Below are 7,685 nucleotides of genomic sequence, written 5' to 3' on the forward strand. Positions count from 1 at the left end.
AATTAACATTCTTAATTGCCTCGCTCTCACTGGCTCACTTTTTGTGTGTTGGGCAGAGTTCTCTGAAAAGTTTATTTTCAATTATAATTTATATTGCAATGACAGATAGATATTTATGCCAGTAAACTTTCCTGTGTGCTGGGCTTTTAGCTCTTAAAGGTTTGTTATAATAAAGAATGCTCGTGGCAAATGGACAGAAGTGCCTCCTCGGTGATATTTTTTTAAAGACAAGTTCAGAATAGGTGTTTTTTGGAAGGGGGAGGCAGGATGTGTGTCTGGTAGGTAATCAAAAAAAGAAAGAAGAAAAAGCAAGAGAAAACTTTTAGTAAAGGTTGCAGGGGCCAGTGCAGAAATGTTTAAAGAATGAATCACAACTGCTACAAAAGGGAATGCAGTGGAAAGCGTTTTTAGCAGAAAAATTGTTCAATCAATTGAACCTTCAACTTGTTTTTGAAAATCTATACATTTCTCCGGTCCAGTTACGAAATATGTGAATGTCCCGATAAGCATGTTTATGGTTTTACCCTTTTAGCTTGATCACTCACGTTACCCAGGCTCATGTCTTGCACAAGAACCCACAAAGGAATAAGAGAGTATTTTCAAAAGCTCTTGAAGGGTTGTGAATTTGTGAAACACCAACATTCATTGCAGAAAGACTCAGAACACGAGGTCTTAAGAAAAGAAATCCAAAATTTGGACAGAGCTGTGTGAACAGAAAGTTCATGGACTTTATTCTCTACAATAAAGACAACTCAAATATATAACAGGGATTGGTTAACTAGATTAAAGGTTCATCCACGAGCGAAAAAAATTACATGATAAAACACATTAACAAAGATTTGTTCTTAGTGAGGTAGAAAAGGCTGATGATATCCTGTTGAAGTGAAAGAAACAGAATGCCAAGATGTATTTTCAAATGGATCTCAACTCTGTAAAAGTTATGATATTCGTGGAAGAGAGATCAGAAGAAAATTCACTCAAATGTTATCTTTCTCTCATCTGCAGAAGAAGCAGAAAAATTACTCAAATCATCCCAACGAGTGAATATAAGATTGTATAATCTTTGAGAGGAAAGGCCAGTATGCAGGGCTTTGATTTAGTCGGGGGAGGTTAGGAAGGTTCCCCTGGAGAAGCCAAGGGGATTTTTTTTTCATTGAAGTATAGCTGATGTACAATATTATTATACAAGTTACAGGTGTACAATGTAGGGATTCACAATTTTTAAATGTTATACTCCATTTATAGCTATTATAAAATATTGACTATATTCCCTGTGTTGTACAGTATGTCCTTGTAGCTTTGTAAAAAAAATTTTATTGGAGTATAGCTGATTTACAATCCTTGTAGCTTATTTTATACATAATAATTTGTACCTCTTAATGCCTACCCCTTTATTGCCCGTACCCGCTTCCCTTTCCCCACTGGTAACTGCTAGTTGGTTCTCCATAGAAAATAAGAGGACTTTTAAAATTTTTATTTATTTATTTATTTTTGGCTGCGTTGAGTCTTTGTTGCTGCGCACATGCTTTCTCTAGTTTCTGCGGGCGGGGGCTACTTTCCTTGCGGTGCGTGGGCTTCTCATTGCAGTGGCTTCTCTTGTTGTGGAGCACAGGCTCTAGGCGCACGGGCTCAGTAGTTGTGGCTCGCAGGCTCAGTAGTTGTGACGCACGGGCTTAGTTGCTCCGTGGCATGTAGGATCTTCCCAGACCAGGGATCGAACCCGTGTCCCCTGCACTGGCAGGCGGATTCTTTTTTTTAATTTATTTATTTTTGGCTGCATTGGATCTTCACTGTGGTGAGTGGGCTTCTCATTGTGGTGGCTTCTCTTGTTGTGGAGCACAGGCTGTAGGCAAGCAGGCTTCCGCAGTTGTGGCTCACAGGCTCTAGAGTTCAGGCTCAGTAGTTGTGGCACACGGGTTTAGTTGCTCCGGACATGTGGGATCTCCCCGGACCAGGGCTCGAACCCGTGTCCCCTGTATTGGCAGGCGGATTCTTAACCCCTGCACCACCAGGGCAGCCCTGGCAGGTGGATTCTTAACAACTGTGCCACCAGGGGAGTCCAGATAAGAGGATTTGATTGTGATTTAGTACCTAGTTTTATTAGAAAGTGTTTTACTATTGGGGAAAAAAAAAAGGATTCGGTAGTTGCTAATATGGCCTTGAAATCATGTTACCTATAGACCTTGTTTCTCAACTTCGGCGCTACTGACATTTTGGGTCAGATACTTCTTTGTTGTCCGGGGCTGCCCTGGGCTGTTGTAGGGTATTAGCATGATCCTGGCCTCTACCTCGTATATAACTAGCACTCTTGTGTTGCCAAATGTCCCCAGCTGGGGGAGGAGGTCAAATTGCCCCCCACTGAGAACCACTGCCATGGACTCAGAGAGTCAACCTCTGCAGCATGTGAGTGCTCCAGACTGACCTAACGACCCGCATGCATGGTCCACAGTGAGCCCGGCAAGGGACTGAGGGACAAAAAAACCCAGTCGTGTCAACTCTTTTATTCCTGGTCCATCTCCTCTTCAACTGAAGAAACTGCAGGAGAAATTCTCATTTCTGGAAATTCATTCCTGTTTCAATGAACTTGCTGGAATAGTTTTTTTTCTCTTTTTGAGTACACAGTTGTGGACTTCAACGTATCAGGGGGTATATTAACCGGCAAGACTAATTGGAGCTAGAAATTGTTCAGTACCAATTTGGGAGTGATAAAATGGCAACAAGCAGAGAGATATCAAAACGAGGAGGCGGGGCCTTCTCTGGTGGCGCAGTGGTTGAGAGTCCGCCTGCCGATGTAGGGGACGCGGGTTCGTGCCCCGGTCTGGGAAGATCCCACATGCCGCGGAGCGGCTGGGTCCGTGAGCCATGGCCGCTGAGCCTGCGCGTCCGGAGCCTGTGCTCTGCAACGGGAGGGGCCACAACAGTGAGAGGCCCGCGTACCGCAAAAAAAAAAGCACGAGGAGGCGGTATCATCAGTTAAGTGGTGATGATTGCAATTAGCCAGACTTTGCAATTATAAATCATCCCAGTAGAAGGGCTGTGGGCCAGGACACTCAGAAAAGTGGACGTTTGGCCCCATAAGAAAGCACTCCCAGTGAATTACAAGCATGATTTCTGAAGCAATTTTAGCTCAACTTCTAAATCTCTAGATTTGAGCAGCTGTTTCCAGACATATAAAGCCTTCTCTTTGAGGCAGGCAGATATCAAATCGATGAGTCCATAGCCTCCAAGAGGTTGGGCCATGTTGAGAAAAAAGCCACTCTTTATACTTCCCGAATCCAAACTGTGTATTTCCCAAATTAAAGCAGCAGCAGTTACCACATCGGTCCACTTGACCATTTCCTGGCATGAATAATTAGAGACCCAAAGGGGCAAGAGCAATACTTTTGCAGCGGCAGGACATTATTTACGGACACCAGCCTTGCCATTTCAGTTTCTTCAAGCTTAAGATTCTAGGAATCCCACATAAGAAAAAAACCACACATGTAATTATGGCCCTTTCAATTATAGGGACAACCAAGTATCTAATTGCCTTTTTTTTTTTTTGGCCGCGTGGCTTGTGGGATATTAGGCTCCCGACCAGGGATTGAACCTGGGCCCTGGTAGTGAAAGCTGCAAGTCCTAACCACTGGACCACCAGGGAACTCCTCGTAATTGCCTTTTTTTTTTTAACATTTTTATTGGAGTATAATTGCTTTACAATGGTGCGTTAGTTTCTGCTTTATAACAAAGTGAATCAGTTATACATATACATATATCCCCATATCTCTTCCCTCTTGCGTCTCCCTCCCTCCCACCCTCACTATCCTACCCCTCTAGGTGGTCACAGAGCACCGAACTGATCTTCTTGTGCTATGCGGCTGCTTCCCACTAGCTATCTGTTTTACATTTGGTAGTGTAGATATGTCCATGCCACTCTCCCACTTCGTCCCAGCTTCATCCCTTCCCCCTCCCCGTGTCCTCAAGTCCATTCTCTAGTAGGTCTGTTTCTTTATTCCTATCTTGCCCCAGGTTCTTCATGACCATTTTTTTTGGTTTTAGATTCCATATATATGTGTTAGCGTACAGTATTTGTTTTTCTCTTTCTGACTTACTTCACTCTGTATGACAGACCCTAGGTCCATCCACCTCACTACAAATAACTCAATTTCGTTTCTTTTTATGGCTGAGTAATATTCCATTGTATAGATGTGCCACATCTTCTTTATCCATTCATCTGTTGATGGACACTTAGGTTGCTTCCATGTCCTGGCTACTGTAAATAGAGCTGCAATGAACATTGTGGTACATGACTCTTTTTGAATTATGGTTTTCTCAGGGTATATGCCCAGTAGTGGGATTGCTGGGTCGTATGGTAGTTCTATTTTCAGTTTTTTAAGGAACCTCCATACTGTTCTCCCTAGTGGCTGTATCAATTTACATTCTCACCAACAGTGTATGAGGGTTCCCTTTTCTCCACACCCTCTCCAGCATTTATTATTTGTAGACTTTTTGATGAAGGCTCTCCTGACCAAAAACAACTTCATTAGATACACTGTACATCTCATAAAATTCACCCATTATAAGTGTACATTTCAGTGATTTTTAATAAATGTATATAGTTAGGCAACCATCAGTCTGTAATTGCCTTTTTTCCCCAATTGTGGTAAAATACGCATAACATAAAATTTTGCCATTTAACCATCTTTAAGTGAACTCTTCAGTGGTATGAAGAGCATTCACATGATTGTGCAAAATCTCCAGAGCTCCTTCCATTGTGCAAAACTGAAACTCCCCCCATTGGACAGTAACTCCCCGTTTTCCCCTGCACCCAGCCCCTGGCAATCACCCCTCTAATTTCTACCTCCACGAATCTGGCTTCTCTGGGTGCCTCATAGAAGCGGAATCACACAGCATTTGTGTTTCTTGTGACTGGCTTATTTCCCTTAGCACGGTGTCTTCCAGGTTCATCCAGGCTGTAGCAAGTCAGAGTTTCTTTCATTTTTTAAAAAAATATTTATTTATTTGGTTGCGCCAGGTCTTAGCTGTGGCTCGCTGACTCCTTACCTGAGGCATGTGAATTCTTCGTTGCAGCATGTCTGTGGGATCTAGTTCCCTGACCAGGGGTCGAACCCGGGCCCCCTGCCTTGGGGGGGCGTGGAGTCTTAACCACTGCATCACCAGGGAAGTCCCAGAATTTCTTTCATTTTTAAGGCTGGATAATATTCCATTGTATGTATACACCACATTTTGTTTATCCATTCGTTTGTTGATGGGCTCTTGGGTTATGTCCACCTTTTAGCTCTTGTGAATAATGCTGCTATGAATTTCGGTGAACAAGTATCTCTTCATGTCCCTGCTTTCAGTTCTTTCAGATGTATATCCAGAAGTGGAAATGCTGGATCCTACCGTAATTCTACGTTTAATTTTTTTAAAGAAACTGCCATACTATTTTCCACAACGTTTGCACCATTTTACATTTCCACCAACGGTAGTTGCCTTTTAATACTCTATTTTATTTTATTTTAAATATTTATTTATTTATTTGGTTGTGCTGGATCTTAGTTGCGGCTCGTGGGCTCCTTAGTTGTGGCATGCAGGCATGTGAACTCTTAGTTGTGGCATGCATGTGGGATCTAGTTCCCTGACCAGGGATCGAACCCAGGCCCCCTGTATGGGGAGTGTGGAGTCTTATCCACTGAGCTACCAGGGAAGTCCCTTAATACTCTAGTTTATATTCAGGTCTCCAAAGTCATTCTCCAAATTCATTTATTGTGACTTCTGTGTTCTGTTACCGTGGCTAAGTGCTAAGGACATAGTGGTGAAGGTGTCTGCCCTTGTGGAACCTGCAGTGTGAAAAGTGATAAATACATAGACAATTCAGTCTATAATTATAAACTTTGAACTATGCTATAAAAGGAAAGAACTTCTAGAAATCGACACTAATAGGTGAGACCGTTCTAATTTGGATGAGAAAACGCCGGTTTTAGGAAGAAAAATTTGAACTGAGACTGGAGGCTTAGTGGAAGTGGGCAGGTGAAGAGGCGTAAAGAGTAGAAGGGAAGAAAGTTCCTTGCAGAACAGAGCAGAGGTGGGATTTTGTGGACAGAGTTGGAAGGTCTGAGTTCCACAGAGACCTATACCCTTAACTGGAAAGTTCCTGAATTCATACATTCAGCCTACCACTGTTAGTACCCACGAGGCGCTGATGGGAGCTTTGAGTTTGTTTTGCCATGGATGAAATGGGAATAAGAAAGGATTTTAATGAAGCTGAAATGGGATTATGTATCCCAGATACCCTTAGACACAGTAAAGCCTCAATGTTCATAGACTGCTTGAGGAAAGATATAACAGGAAGTCGATTTCCCGACAATTTCTGCCCCGGGCAAACAGTGAGAAGGAGTGGATTATACATAAACCCAGTCACCTAACCAAAGGCATTACAAAGTTTAATACCATCCTTTACAATGATCTTTTTTTTCCCCCTGACTCTGATCACAGCCAGGTCTTTTGGTTTTAGGGAATATTAAATCATCCAAAAAATTACCGTGGATTAGGGACTGGCCTTCTGCCCTGCCGTGCGCCATTTACTCCCCCCCACCCTCTTTGTTCTAGGGTCTTACTTCACCGCCGGCTTACTAGCTCCTGGCTCATCAGTTGGAAGTAGATTCAAAAAGTGTCCTGTGCCTTTCTTTTCTTAATATAATATTCATGGAAGGTTTTCCTTTGGGGAAAACTTCTCTTTGACTTTCTCCGTACAAGTTATTTCCACAGACTGTGGATTTTTCAGGACAGGCTTAATTTAACATATGCTTTCTTTTACCACAATTTTTACTTGTTTAGCTATCTTGTCCATATTCAGCTACCACTGAACGACAATCATTGGGATGTGATGAAAGAATTTTGAAATCGGGCTTAGGGATTGAGCGCATCCACTTCCTAATTAAGTTATTTCATGTCCTTAAACCTCAGTTTCCTCATTTTCAAAATGGACAAAACAATGCCAACCTCTCTTGGAAGATAAAAGGAGAAAGTGTGCATTTAGTGCAGCCTGTGGTACATACCAGGAGCTCAATGAATTATTATTATTATCACTTGGAGACTCAAGTGGCATAATTTTAATACCTTGTTCTAAGCAGAAACGGCATCGTGTTTTCACTATCACCAACTAAAATAAGTATAAACAACTATATCTTCAATTAAGTTTTCCTTAAACCACTAACATTTCTTGAGCTGTAAACCTAGTGCACATGCATTTAGATTGGTAAATTACATCTACCACACTACCTCACCCAGAAAAGGTGTTGGGAATATAAGCAGATTAGTCAGTGAGGCAGGTGTTAATTGGCTTTTTTACTCAGTATGAGAATTCTAAACAGCTTCCATGTATTATTAAACCAAATTCTTACTTTTCCAACTTGGGCTGTTGACTGTAATTCTCTCTTTTTTGGTTTAGGGGACTTAAAACAATGCCAAGCATTTTCAAACAAAGAGTCAAAAATTGGAGGTTAACCTTCTTTCCTTCAGTAAGTTTTATTGATGGCCATGAATATCAAAAAGATGATGAAGCTGATTTATTTTCTGCCTTGGGTTGTCCAAACACCCAGGTGAACATCTTTATCAGTTTAGCATTCTATTTTGCTTGCGTTCCCGATGAGCTTACCAGAAACTCTAACAAGCCGGGAAGCTGATGAATAACTAATCGAGAA

This window comes from Neophocaena asiaeorientalis, unplaced genomic scaffold (assembly GCF_003031525.2).
Source record: "Neophocaena asiaeorientalis asiaeorientalis breed wild unplaced genomic scaffold, Neophocaena_asiaeorientalis_V1.1 scaffold606, whole genome shotgun sequence".
Lineage (NCBI taxonomy): Eukaryota > Metazoa > Chordata > Mammalia > Artiodactyla > Phocoenidae > Neophocaena > Neophocaena asiaeorientalis.